The following is a 13806-nucleotide window of genomic DNA, read 5'->3' as shown; positions in this document are numbered from 1 at the left end:
ATACAGGAGAAGTCAGCGGATAATGTGATGTGACCTGAAGTTGCCCATATAGCACATATGCCTGTCTGGGCGTAGCATGCTGCTTTTACACCTTTTGAACTGTGATCTCAAATTTGCTATTAGTTGCTGAATCCTGAGGGTTGGATCCATCAGGTCTAAACACCTTCTCCATAGCTGTGGGTGAGGATGGAGGTCCAGACTGAAGGTTGTGGGTGGCTCCTCACAGTCAGATGGTCCTAGAAGTGCTGACAGAGAAGTGAGGCCCTATAACTGGTTTGCTGGCATTTCTGCATCTCCTTCCAACAGACCATTGATCTTCCCCAGTCCTCCCCAGTCCTCACACAGCACCACCATTAGCTGTTGAAGGCCTTTCTTGAAGAAAAGCCCCCGAGTTCTTCTGGCCTCTGGTTTTCAGGCAGTAACTGGGACTCAAGGGAGTTGCCAGTAACATAATGGGATCCCCATGATACAGCTCATCCTGGGGTGCTGCATGCAGTGCTGTGCTCAGCCAGCTCCAGGGGCTCTGCTGACTCTCCACAGTAGGATCCCGCAGTGCATGTGGGGCTGTGGATGCTGTGCTGGAAGGGCCGTGCTCTGCACTGAAATGCCTTCCCTGCAGTTCAGCTGTCCCAGTCCAGCTCTCCAGCCTGGATGTGGTCTGGGAATGGGAGATCTCATTCTCAAGGAATTTGCTCCTGTTACTTGGCCTTAATTTTCCTTTGCTCAATTTCATCTCGTTACCCACAGTTACACCCTGCTGGGCCATGTGGCAGCACTCTAACAGGTATTTAAAATGTTACAGTGAGCCAATTGGTGCATTTAAAATCCATTCCATACCATGACATAATATATTTTCAATGTGCTCAAATTTGTCAAGATACATTGGACTGAAAAGGGACTGGCCAATTGCATGGGAATTTTCTTTCCACTTGTGGTCAGACAGATGCCATGCCCCCCACCCTCCAACACCCGCCAGTGTCCTGAGGCTGCAGGTCTGGCTGGTCTCCTGCACACTCTGCCAGTGCCCATCAGTGCAGAGCTACAGCTCTGGGAGCTCCTCCAGCCATCACCCATCTCTGCCAAAACACATGAAGCTGGGTCTGCAGCTACCGCAACCATTTGATTTCGGGATCTTGTTTGCACAACTGCTGACACTGGGTCGTGTTGGGATAAATGCTTTTGATTTCATCCCAGGGTTAAGATTAAACATCATTTCTGCTTGATAGTACTGCAGGCACTGTCTTTTCTATTTCCCATTTTATTTTTCTATTTATTTATATGGCAACAAGTCTGTGTAACTCTGTGTTGGGAACTATGAGGATGAAAACCCACAGTTGACAAATGTAAGGAGAAATAGCAGGAGGAGGAGAGTAGCCAAAATTAAGCCTTTTCTCCACAAAGATGGGCAAGGACGTGCTGCCACATGAAGAGGCGGGTGGGGTGTGTAGGTAAGGTTGGAGGACGGGGATTGCTGTTCCTACTGAAACAGAGGCTGCAGTTTCAGCCCTTGGGACTGGCTCCAGCCCAGAAGCATCACCCAGCCCTTGCAGTGCTCAGCAGCAGCCTGGTCCCCCAGGACACCTCCAGCAGCATGACTGAGCACATTTCCCTTCATCCACCTCCCCAGGCTGTTCTTGCTTGGGATGAAACCTGCCCTGTACGCAGTCAAACCACTTTCTGGTTTCACTGTAGACCAGAATTCCCTTCCCCATGCCTAAAATGATGTGACCTGACTGAGAAAATCCCACTGTTGCTGCAGGCAAAATGTCCAGGGCAGAAGTTGTGTCAGTGCAGTGATGCTGCCCCCATAGTCATGCTCGTAGCAAGGTGACTTTCAGACATCTTTACATCACTTCTGTGTAAGAAAGTAAGACTGAATTCACATATCACACAGGCAAATAAGCAATTGCTGGAGAAGAAAGAAACTGCTTGTGGTTTGAAACCTCAGTTCAATCTCAATGACTTTAAATTAATTATGTGCCCCATGTTTTCCTGAAGAGTGATGCTTTCCTGAAACATGGTCTTAGGTCAGCCATAATATCCTGCAGATAAACATTTTCCCCCCTCCTTGGATCTACAAAGAGAGGTAGCTTTGGAGTACATATTTATAGACAGACTCTGAGCTATAAATCGGACATTTCTGCCACATGCATTCCCTTAAGGGCCAATAAGAATACACACATCAGTTAAGTAATATTTTACTGGGATTTTCTTTAATGACTTCAAGAGTGCTTATTCTTTCCCTCAACTAGCATTGCATGAATAACGTAATTCTACAATTAATCCTGAGTTACTCATACAGTGGACTCCATTTTCCTTTGCATTCAGGACAAATTTTTAAAAGTTATTGCTTTCCCCCTCCTTTCTCTTTTTTTAAAGACTTCTTTAATCAGACCAAATGGGGCTTAAAAGTACTGAAAATGTCTGGTTTTCTTTTATTCTTAGCCTGTTCAAAATCAAGCTAACGACAAAGGACAAGAAAAGTGCTTTTGCATTCACAAGTTGAGAAAAGGGACATGAGGGAGAGGGACACCTTCACACGTTGCTGATGCTCACTTGTGGACGGGAATTTTTGAGCAACTGTGTTGGATAGCTGTGGAGGGACAGAGGCAGCTTCTTTACAGGTTAGATCTGTGTTTTGTGATTGGAGTCCACAAGGGAGATCATTTTAGGGTGAGTTTAAAATTCATTGAAAACTGGGTGGATGGTTGAGGCAAGTTCTGCAAAGAGAATGAGATGGACTTGAGGAAATACAGTGACCCCAGACATGGGTAATGGTAAGGACCCAAAACCAGCCAGGTGCTAACAAGTGCAGGCTCCCCCAACACAATCAGCATACACAAAACCAGGCAGGGACAGCCCAGAGCTGGAGCTCCACCATTTCCAGATGTTCCTAGGACTTTTTGGCCCCTCTCTGTAGTCTGGCATTAAATGTTTTTTCATCTGCTAATTGCCAACAATGATGGGGAACACCTGAAATCTCCCAATATTGTCAACTGCCAGCATTTCTTGCAGACAACTTTGTGCATTCTTCATCATGATACTAAGTGAAAACACTGGGATGGGGGTAGGCTGCTGGGGAGCCACTGCAGGCTATCTACCAGAGCGTGTGGTCAGCTGTGGGCCCTGGAAATCTTGGTGAGGAGATCTTATTGTAGGAAGTCCTAGAGAGTGTTCTGGTTTGGCTGACAAGAAGGGGATAATAGCAACTGGTTAAATTTTCTAGAGAGGACTGAACTGATCCTTGTTTCCTACTGAGTAAGGTAATTCCTTTGTTTTCTTCTTTTTTTTTTTTTTCACAAGACTTTGAAGGATTCACCTTTAGCAGAAAGTGCTTGGTCTGTGAATGAAATAGAGAGATTTGTGTGTTACTGTTGAATTTGCTAAACACATTTTTAAAGGCAAGAAGAGTAGATGTGGCAACAAAAAGCTGATGGACCAAAAAATCAAAACATTTTCTTTTGAAAGTGCTGGGAAAAGTTTCTTTTTTATTTATGGGATGCTGGGGAGAGGTAGGAGTGGTCTTGAAACAATTTGATGCAAAAACTGTCATCCAGGTTTGTACACAGCTGCCCCATGAGCTGTGCAATGGTGACTGCCTTTCCCTGCCTGGGTGATGGGGTGAGGGTGCACACCCATACAAAGGGATGTTCACAGCATCCCTGAAAGCAAACCCGTGATCTCAGGAATATGCTCCAACAAGATCCCATGGGGAGTGTCTGGACTGGGAAGCTGGCAGTGTTCTCTCTCCACATCGGTGCTTTGCTGGCTGACACCAGTTGTTCACGCTACACTCCATATATCTGCATTAGCTCAAACCTACCCGCTGTAGAGTCAGCTAATCCTCTGGGAAGCATGCAGGGCTAAACTCCTCTGTGTTTTTTTCTGTTTAGTCTAGACTATTAGACTCAGTGGCGCGGCAACTTCATGGATTGGTGATAGATTTACTGGAGTTGGGATATGGCAAACAGTGGGTATTTATGCACGTGCGCTGACGCACCCACTGCCCCCAGTGAGCATATTTCAGGCATGGCTGCTGAGCCCTGTGCAAACTGCTGTCTTACCTTTACTGGCCCTCTCCCTTCAAAGGCATGAAATGGCTTTTTTGGGAGGCTGAGCCACGGGACCTTTTTAGAGTGAATCTATTCTCTACCCTTTGGGAGCTGATGAGGAGTGGGAGAAACTTTCTGGGTGTCCTTTCCATGGCCCCTGGGCAGTGGACTTGGAGAGGTGAAGGTCACCAGCTAGTCCCTTCCACTCCTAAAGTGCCTGTCTTTCTGCCTTCTCCAGGAAATGTTTACTGCTCCTTAAAGACATGAGTTGTGGGGTCTGGGTAGGGAGGGCCTCTATTTCTTAGTTGACGCACTGTAATGCCAAAGAAATGGCACTTGTGCTGTCTTAGTTTTTGTTTCCATCCATGTCACATGCTGAAACACTTAGAGCCCAATTGCATTGCCATGAACAAATGGGACATATCCAGCTATGTTCTCATTCCTCAGCAGAAAGTTGCAGGGAAGGCAATATTAGGTGATTTTTCAGCTGACTGAAAAAGCAACATCAGGCTCCAGTTGAGGAGGTCCCTAAATATCAAGGTGATATGGGAACTCCAACTTGAACATCACTCTTGTAGCTCTTCTGAGCTACTCAGATCTTCTCTCCCTATTGGTTTTCCTTGCTCCTTACTTGGCACCTTGCACACAAGATGGTCTTGACCGTAGCTGGGCTTTCCTGCATGAGACAGATCTTCCCTTTCTCACGTGGCAGTGCCCAAGTCCCATACGTCAGTCATGCGATGTGTCCTTCATCCCCCAGGATACAGGATGCTTTGTTCGGAGTTGTACATCAACACCAGCCCTCAGAGCCAGTCATGGTGCCATCGGGGTGGCACTGCTGTCCCTCTATAGCAATGAGATGGATGCTCACCACCATATTTTGTGTTGGCCTAGAAGCTGTCTGGTCTGTTTGACAGAATCAAATCATAGTGAATAACATGGAGGTAAGAGATGATGTCTCTTATTACCAGGGTCCAAAAACTGCCAGTGACCTGCAGGATAAAGTTTATAACATACAGTACTTATTTGAGTGCTTGCACCTCTGTGGAAAGGCCAATATGTCCCCCCACACACTGCCATCAATCCATTCATTTAAACACAGCATTGTTGGTTGAAATCCATGTAAAGAGAATAAATTCATATCTTGACAAGAATAACACACAGCATCCGCTGCTCTTCTTGAACTACATCCAGATTGCCCAGTGAGCATTTAGATGGACCAGTAATTATTCCTGCCTTGTCTTAAAATAAATTTTTCTGTTTCCATAAATGACTTAGCAATGTAAACATCTCCCCTCCCTAAGGTATTAGGATTTCTTTGTCTTTATTTTTTTTTCCAATTCCAGTCCCTTCTCTGCTGAGTGTCAGGTTTAGCACATTATGTTCTGTGCAGCCTTTGTTGTTCCCTGTTCTTCCTCCAGGCAATCCCTGCTTTATTTACAGGGCATCTCCTGTACATTACACACCCACGCTGCTTCCTGCTTGCAGACATGCTCTACAGAGAGACCTTCTAAAGCACCGCAATTATTCTGTCATGCTTAGTTCCCCTTTTGCCACCCTGGAGCTGTTACAGCCCCAGCCAGAAAAAAAAAAAAAAAAAAAACCAACCAAAAAAAACCCCCAACAAAATCAATAATAACTAGAAAGGAAAAGTCTGGAGTGCATATATAAAAAGAAGAAAAATCACCTTGGGAGACAAATGTGGAAACACGTATTCCTCCTTTACCCTCTCTGTTAATGGGAGAGGGAGAGGAAAGGACTAATCCAGAAACATCCTGGCAAGAAAGGGTGGGCACAACCGATCTTCTAAGTCTCCTTCATTGACCTGAAGGTGAAGACATTCCTGATTTACCCCTATGTAAGGAAGAGGAGGATCAGGCCTTTTAGCTATTATTTTCAGCCAGGTGGGAAGCCCTGGAAGGTGCCACAGGAAGGGCAGAACAAGGGTCTCTCCTTGTTGTACCCACTGGATCTACGGTCATGTCATCCCAGGCTGCCTTTTGCTGTTCCATATCAGTGCCCATGTCTTGCCAGGCTCCTTTTACATCTCTGCACTAATGCAGATTCCAGTGGCACTTCCCTGATTTATGGTGGTGCAAGACGCTGGCTTGAATTTTTAAGCAAAGCCATTTAATATGGTGCAACCATGGCCTTAACCCTGCCTCCCGTGTTCCCTTGCAAATCCACCGATATTTCTGAATGTATTTTGATTCAGATAATGCAGAAGGCTCGAGGGGTTCAGGCTGCTGCAGACACAAGCTTGATGGCTTTCTACCCATCTCACGAATTTGGAGACCACCTTCTCACACATCAGTTATGAGCCCACAGCACCCAGCCTTTATCACCCAAGGAAAACCCCAGCCTGTGCTCCCACCTGGGACCACGCAGGTGAAGCACTAGTGGATGCTCCCGTGCTGCACCCAGACCCACTCCCTGAATTTCTACCTGTGGTGCTCTTCTCCACCAAACCTGCTGCAAGTGCCCAGAAAGCACCGAGAGCAGCTGCCCAGCGTGCGTCCCATCCAGCAACACCAGGGGTGGTGAGCTGGCAATGGCCCAGAGGTGGGACTTGCTGGTGCAGACAGGAATGGCTGCCCCACAACTCCTGGAAAGCAGCTGGCAGCCCTGAAGCAAGAATGCATGCAGCCAGGTACCTGCAGAAGCCATCTCTTAGCAGCCTGGAAAACATATGCTTGATTCTCTTGTTGGATTGCTGGGTTTTTTCAGCTTGCCTGGAAAGCCACTAAATCTTAGTTGAATTCAGTTCTTCTAGCAATTCCGTCTATGTGGACAAACTTTGGCATAGGTATGGCAACAATATGTAGAAGTAAGTGGAAAAAATGAGTCCCTTCATAGTGGATGCACACTTCTTTGTTTTTAAAGAAACCTCAAAATTAGGTCTTTGCGAACATGTTCAGCTGAGTCCTAATTTAAGAACAACTGAGCAAGGTCCTACCAACCCCCCCTGATTTTAGAAAAGACCTTAGGGAAAGCTGTGACCTGCCCTGTTAGGTGCTGGGCTCCTTGAGTAGCAGGTCTCTTGGTTGCTTGCCCAAGTTCACCCATCTCACAGATGTCAACGTGTTTAGAGTCCTGTATCTCTATTAAATAGTAACCATAGTTTAGGATAAGGAACACTTTAGCCATCACCAGGCCAGCTGGGATTAGTTAAACACCATCCTTTTGTGCCTGTTCAGGTTCATGGGGGCAGATAGCCCTTGCAGGCTGTTCCCTTGTCTCCTACATTCCTAATTTTGGCTCTGTGCAGGTTTTCAGGACCAGCCCTTTGTTCTCCAGCAAAAGCAGCACCCAGACCCACCGGTTCCCTCCCAGCACCTTAGCAGCAGGTTCATACCACATCTCTCCTGAAGTTGCTGGCTCCCCATCCCCCTTTTCCCTCCCCCCGCCACCTCCAGCTCCAGTTCTTACATCCCGAGTTCATCAGTTTAAATCGCATCTTGGTGTAAATTGATTTCATTCCAGCCTCTGCTTCCACCTCTGCCTTGCCTTTAAATTGTATCTAGTCTTAAATCAATCTTATTCCAGCCCTCAGCTGCTGTGCTCTTAATTCTTCCACTTCAACTGCAACTGTTCTTAAAGGGCCCGACTCAGAAAGATGTTTTTTTCTCTCAGCCTCTGCTGCCTTCTTGTTTCATTTAAATCACCTCTGATATTAAGGAGGGACATCCTCCTTCTCCCAGCCCTTGCATACTCCTTGTTTAGCCAGTTAATATTTCTGCTTTGCAATTCATCTGGTTTTAAACCAATTGGATTTTTTCTGTCTTCATAATATTCTACATTATTCTTTTCTTTCAGGCCTCTTCTGAACTTCCTTCTTCTTCCTCCGTGTTTCAGTCCACAGTGGCAGTACTGAACAATGATTTCAGACATATGATGTGACAGTTGCTGGTTCTCAGTTTGCAGGGCAGGAGGACAAACCCTCTCTGTTCCAGCAGAGCTGATGGGGGGCGGGGAACGAAATGCTATGGGTCTGTAGGAGAGGAGAAAGGGAGAACCTCTTCCTATGGTCTCAGTCTCATTATAAAGTGATTTAAGTAGCTGCAAACAGATCTGGGAGGCTGACGATGCAAATAGATGCCTTTTGGGATTTGCAAGAGTCTGACTTGAAAATGGCCTTAGGGTTTTCAACAGCTCTCTCACCAAAGCTGACTATGAAGGGACGGAGCATTGCTGATGATCAGAGAGCTGGAAGCAAAAAGGTACCAAACTCCTACTGGTTTTTCAGTGAGGCCTGAGATGACAGAAAAGCCATGTGTTTTGAAGCAGATTCTTGCAGGCTACTGAGTAGGAAGCATTCATGGACACCAGAGCTAACAGTGTGCCCAAATCCCATAGTCTTTCAGTAGTAATCAGGTGTCTGCATGGCACAGTTGCCTCTGGAAACCTTCTTCCAGTTGTCTTTGTCTTGAAATGACATTCAGGAACATAAAGTTGCCCAAGGACATTCCTTAAAACTGCCAAGGATGTAAATCAGAGTGAGATCGGTGTTTGCCAACAGCCATGACAGACCCTGGCTTCATTATGCGTGCATGTAAACAGACATATTTTTAGGAAAGAAGGAAGTAAAATAGCCCTTGGTTCTTCTCTGTTCAATGTCCATGAAGGTAGCATCTGGACACAGCCGTGGCAGGGCCTGTTCGCTAACACTGCAGCATCGGGTGTGAACGGGCCATCCTCCACCACCAGAGTCATCCTTGAACATAGTCACTAGTGCAACTACGAGCCAGAGAGGGGTCACCATTCGCCCCATGCACAGACATGGCTCCTGGCAATGGCATTCAGCAGCTCCTGGCCCAAGGCTTTAAAAGGTGACCCGGAGGGTCAAAGGTTTGGTGTCCTGTATCCTGGAGGAGACGTTGACTCTTCTCTATGACAATTTGTTCTTTTCCCTGAAGAAGAGCCCATTGTGTTTTGAGACTGTCCCTTCCACTGGCTGTGGTAACCAAGGGGTGCCCTGAGCCATTACTGTCCTCTGACCCCTCCATCACAGCACAGAAGACACAAGCAAGGTGATGCCTTCATTTGCTGCCCATGGAAGAAAGGTGCCAGTCTCAGGGTGATGGATGGAGTTTAGAAGTGGAAGCATCATGAATCAGATGTGTTTAGGGAAGCTGGATGATCTGAGACCTTATGTCCTGATTCACGTGTTAGTTGTAAAGTGCCTGAAACTTTTTTTATGATGGAAAGTTCTGATTAAGAAACTAAGATTTTGCCTGGAAATTGAGAGGGGTTTAGGTTTTTGACTGTTTTGTTGTGGGTTTTTTTTTCTTCTTCTTGTAAGAGATGACTGGAAGCAGAACAACTAATAAACAAAAGTGTTTGCCTGAAATGTTTTATTCCTAGTTTTCAGTAAATTTGGCCCAATGTTCTTGTTTTTATTGACTGTCAAAAACTAAACCACATTTTTTGTGATAGGTCAGATCTTTTAATCCTGAAGGATGCCTCTGTTCCTGCCAGCTCTAAGTAGCAGTGCTATCCAGTGGGACACGTGCATGAGAGCTCTGCATACGGATGGCACAGTGAAGCTAACACACGGCAATTGTGGAAAACCAATCCAGCTTCTTCATTATCATTAGATTGCAATTAACTTAGGCGTTTCTTGGTAGATCCCATTTGTTAGTCACTTTTTTAGCAGGAATAATATTGCTGGTTTAGCTCTGGTGCTACCAGGTACTTCTGAAGAATATGGGCTGTATTCCAGGTCCTGTAGGTATCCTGGGCTTTATGGCTGTCAGGAAAACTCGTAGAGCCTCTGGATGTTTCAGTCAACGCAAGCTCGCTTTGAGAAAGGAATGAGTCCAAAGATGAAGGAAAAGGAAGGGCCAAACTGCTTTCCATCTTCAAGCCACAGACAGCTCATGCAAAACCGGGTTAATGTGGACTGTTGCCTTGGGACCTTGTGTCAATCCCTTGAAGTCTCCAGAAAAATCCTTATTTCCTTCAACGTGCTTTGGATCAGGTGCTTGCTAACCCACCCAGAGGAGTTGCCGAACTCAAATGCTCCAGGGTGAATGCAATTGCTTAGGATGTCTCTGTTCCCTGTGCTTTCTCCCTTAGGAAGGTAAAAGGTGTAGTTGCTATGTTAATGAGCAGAACTGAATTTTTCGGCATGAACGAGACAATTAGAGTAGTGTGTGGCAGATCAGCAGTAAGTATTCCCAGACCCACAGAGGTGCTCTAATTGAATCTTCACTGAGTCCCTACATCCCAAAGGATCTGGACATGGTAATGCTGCACAGTGGGTCTGGCTCTAAAGTATTTCATTATTTAATAGAAAAATAATGTTCATCAGACATCTGGTGGAGAAGTTTTGGCCTCTTTATCTGTGCCTAAAATCAATGTATACATGATGATGTTGATGGATTCAGAAGCCAGAAAGACCTAACGGTAAATGGCTTTAATTTCTGCTAATGAAAACCCACTCTGGTAATTTAGGTTACCAGATAAGTATGTAGTGTTTCTCTGCGGTGATTTATAGTGTACACACTGATCTACATCATCTGCAGTTTGGGTTTTATTTGACTCATTGATTCATAAATGTTGTAGATACGCAGCAGTGACTGGAGAAAGAAACACTTGACTTCCTAACCTGGCTAACATATCACTGATGCAATGAGGCAGCATGACTGATCCTGGCTGACGTGAGCAGGGCTGTGTCTAGAGCTGGAAGTGCTGCTGTGGGTCATGCAGAAAGGTGACATCACTTTCCATGGAGGAGAAGGTTTGATATTAAGTGTTGTGTCCATCAAACTATAATGTCACTGGAGAAGTTTGACCGTTCCCAGAAACACGTAACACCAGGTGCAAACCTCACGAGGCTGTGCTCTTTGGAAGGACGGCATTCCTCATGTTGGTATGCTCAGTATCACCATGATTGTTGTCCCCTGTTGAGTGGCAGCATGCATCTTAGAGCTAAAATCAGAAAAGAAAGGTGTTGGGAAGATGTGCTGGTACAGCTCAGATCGTCTGTGGCTTGGTACCAGGAGGGCTGGTAATGTGCATGCAGCAGTCAGGTGCACTGGTATCTCCAGTCCTCTATCTGAAAGTTTGGTTGTGTTGGAAGGTAACTTTTATCACTTGTAGTTTAGGGCTAGAATGTGATTCTTTTCTTAGACTTGAGCCACAGGAGGCTGTGGAGAGTTTCGGGGGGAGCGTTCCTGCCTGCTGCCCCACCTCGGGCTGCTCACAGCAGACCAGGACATCACCATCTCTGGCAGGGAGCATATGGCTACCTTGGGTACTCCCCAGGGTCCAAGCTCTGACTGAGGGATGCTGGACAAAAACTCTCTCCACTTTCCCCATTTCAGGTAATTTAGTCCATGGGGAAAAACAAGAGCCAAGTACAGAAAAGTTCTAGCCAACCTGGCCAAGGTTTAGGATCAAATTAACATTATAGAGCATAAGAACTGCAATTCCAATAATTCTTGGTTTGCATTTTGAACAAGCATGTGCCAGTGAATCCCTTAACCCACAAAGAATTGACACTTCTAAAGAGGGGCAAAGCAGGAGGGAAGAAGACATGAGACAAGGTAGGTGGAATTTCAGTGAAAGAAATGGTGCCCAAAGGCAGGCTTTGAGCCAGTCACTCAAGCTGTCAGGCTAAGCTGCAAAACCAAAACAAAGCAACAAAGGAGAATCCGAAGTTCAGAGAAGCAAGTTATAGCAAATAGGTTATTGTCATAGGCATTTTTGCTGGGTTTTACACATGTGGTTAGCATCAGCTGGCTAGACGGCCTCATACCACAGAGCACACTTTACACGGGCTTTGATCTTGCAGTCAACTGCATGCACCCCCCCCTGCTCCATGGGCCCCCTCTGCAGCGAGGGATCAGCCCTGTGCTGGGACAGGGGATGCCAGGTCCACAAAACACCATGTCTAGGGCTGAAGATCTGGCATATATCTTGAAAAATTAGTGACACATAAGAAGAAGGAGTCACCGAGGAAGTTCTATTGTCTAGATGTTCATTAGCTTTCTATGATTTTTTTTCTTGGAATTTCAGGAAATCTGCTTCATCAGAGGTTGTCTGCACTCAGTTTTCTTCTCTGTTGGGGTAGGACACCATGATATATCAGCTCCCACAGTGTTCAGGCAGGGCTGAGCCAACCTTGTGTGAACCAGGAGTCCAAAGTACAGGATGCTTTTCTCCTCCAGTACCTCTATGGAGTAACTGGGAATGGGAAGAACTGGAAAGCTTGTAACCATCACAGTGATTTTTGGTACGTCTGGCTCTGCCATCTCAGGCTGTAGGTGGTTTCCCTTTCCTCTCTCTGTTGCTGGCCTGTTAGGAGCAGGCATCTCCTATAATTCTCTCTCCTGAACCCTCCACTTCAGGCTCAGAGAATTGATTTCTCCACACTCTGTCCTGCCCCGCAGGGGATTGGAGTAGAAAAAACCATGGGAAGGAATGAGAGGGAATGTTGTGTGAGCATGGGAAGTGGTGCCAATTAGGGCATTCAATGTCTATATATTCAATAAATATCATCAGCTATAGCTGGACAAGGCAGCAAAATTTGTCTTGCAGTGATTGATTTTTGCTTCTTGCTGCAGACGTAACAGGAGCCTTGCCCAAGGAGTTGGACAGCCCTCATCTAGAGTCTGCCCTCTTGGATAGAAGCCCTTTCTGTTTGGTTTCCAGCAAGTTTTTCTGTGTCCTAGCCAAATCCTGGGTCTTAGATTGAAAAAAACAGTAAAATACAAGTTTTCTGTACCCCCTATGTCTTAGATGCAGGCAGACTGATCTGCTACACTACTTTCATATGTTTCTCTTTTTTGGGGGGGGCGGCGGGGGCAAGGAGTTTGGAGGGGAGCATGGCAGCACCCAAGGGATTTCAGACAGAAAGCACCATCCTTTCCCCCAGGATTTCTGGAAGACATTGGCAATGATAATCTCCCTTGTAACAAATATCAGAGAGGTGGGAGCCCGGAGGTGGAGAGCTTTTCTGTTGTGTGAGAATAAGCAGGTAGACAGAAGAGAGACACTAGCAATGGCCCTATGAGGAGAAAGCTGGCAGAGGCTCAGTCTTTATTAGACAACAGAAACTCGTCCTTGGGGACACAAGTCAGGTTTAACTGGTTTCTCCACTTGGGGAGCTGTTCCTTTGTAACACATACATAATTACATTTACTCTGACAGGGAAAAATGTCTCTGAGATGAATTCTTCTGTTACAGCAATGCTCACGGCTGTTGTTACCCTGAACCCAGACCATTTTCCAGTCAATCTTCCACTCAACGGGAACTGTTTCAGTAGCACAGAGCAAACGCTGCATTTCAAGGGCAGCCCTAGGCCTCGGAGAATGGACTTGACCAGAAATTTAAAGATGTGCTGGGTCCTTGCAGGTTGGAGAGGGATCATCTGGGTTACACACAGTGAGGTGCTTTGGAATCCCCTCTTGTAGCTTTGCCTTGTTTTCTCCTTTCTGATGACGTGTGAAAAGCAGATCAGCTCTGCAGAATGTTCTGATAGTAGTGCAAATGCTTTCAAAATCCCTCAGTGAAACAGAGAATATAAATTTAAGGATGAACTGTGTTGCTGCGTTACAGACACATCGGTGTTCGGGCAGTCCACAGAGAGCGTATGGAAGCCCTGGCTCAGATACAGGCCAGAGGATCAGGTCTCTGCTGACACCTGAAAGGGCAGATTGCTGTGTGCTTGGGTGTTTTTTGGGTGCCAGAGCTGTGCAGCCAGCCACTGCTCCTCAGCAGAGCAACCCCAAAACTCGAGCAGCCTCCT

The sequence above is a fragment of the Strix aluco genome, chromosome 21 (genome assembly GCF_031877795.1).
Source record: "Strix aluco isolate bStrAlu1 chromosome 21, bStrAlu1.hap1, whole genome shotgun sequence".
In the NCBI taxonomy this organism is placed as follows: domain Eukaryota; kingdom Metazoa; phylum Chordata; class Aves; order Strigiformes; family Strigidae; genus Strix; species Strix aluco.
The sequence above is the reverse complement of the archived record's forward strand: the minus strand, read 5'-3'. Positions refer to the sequence as shown.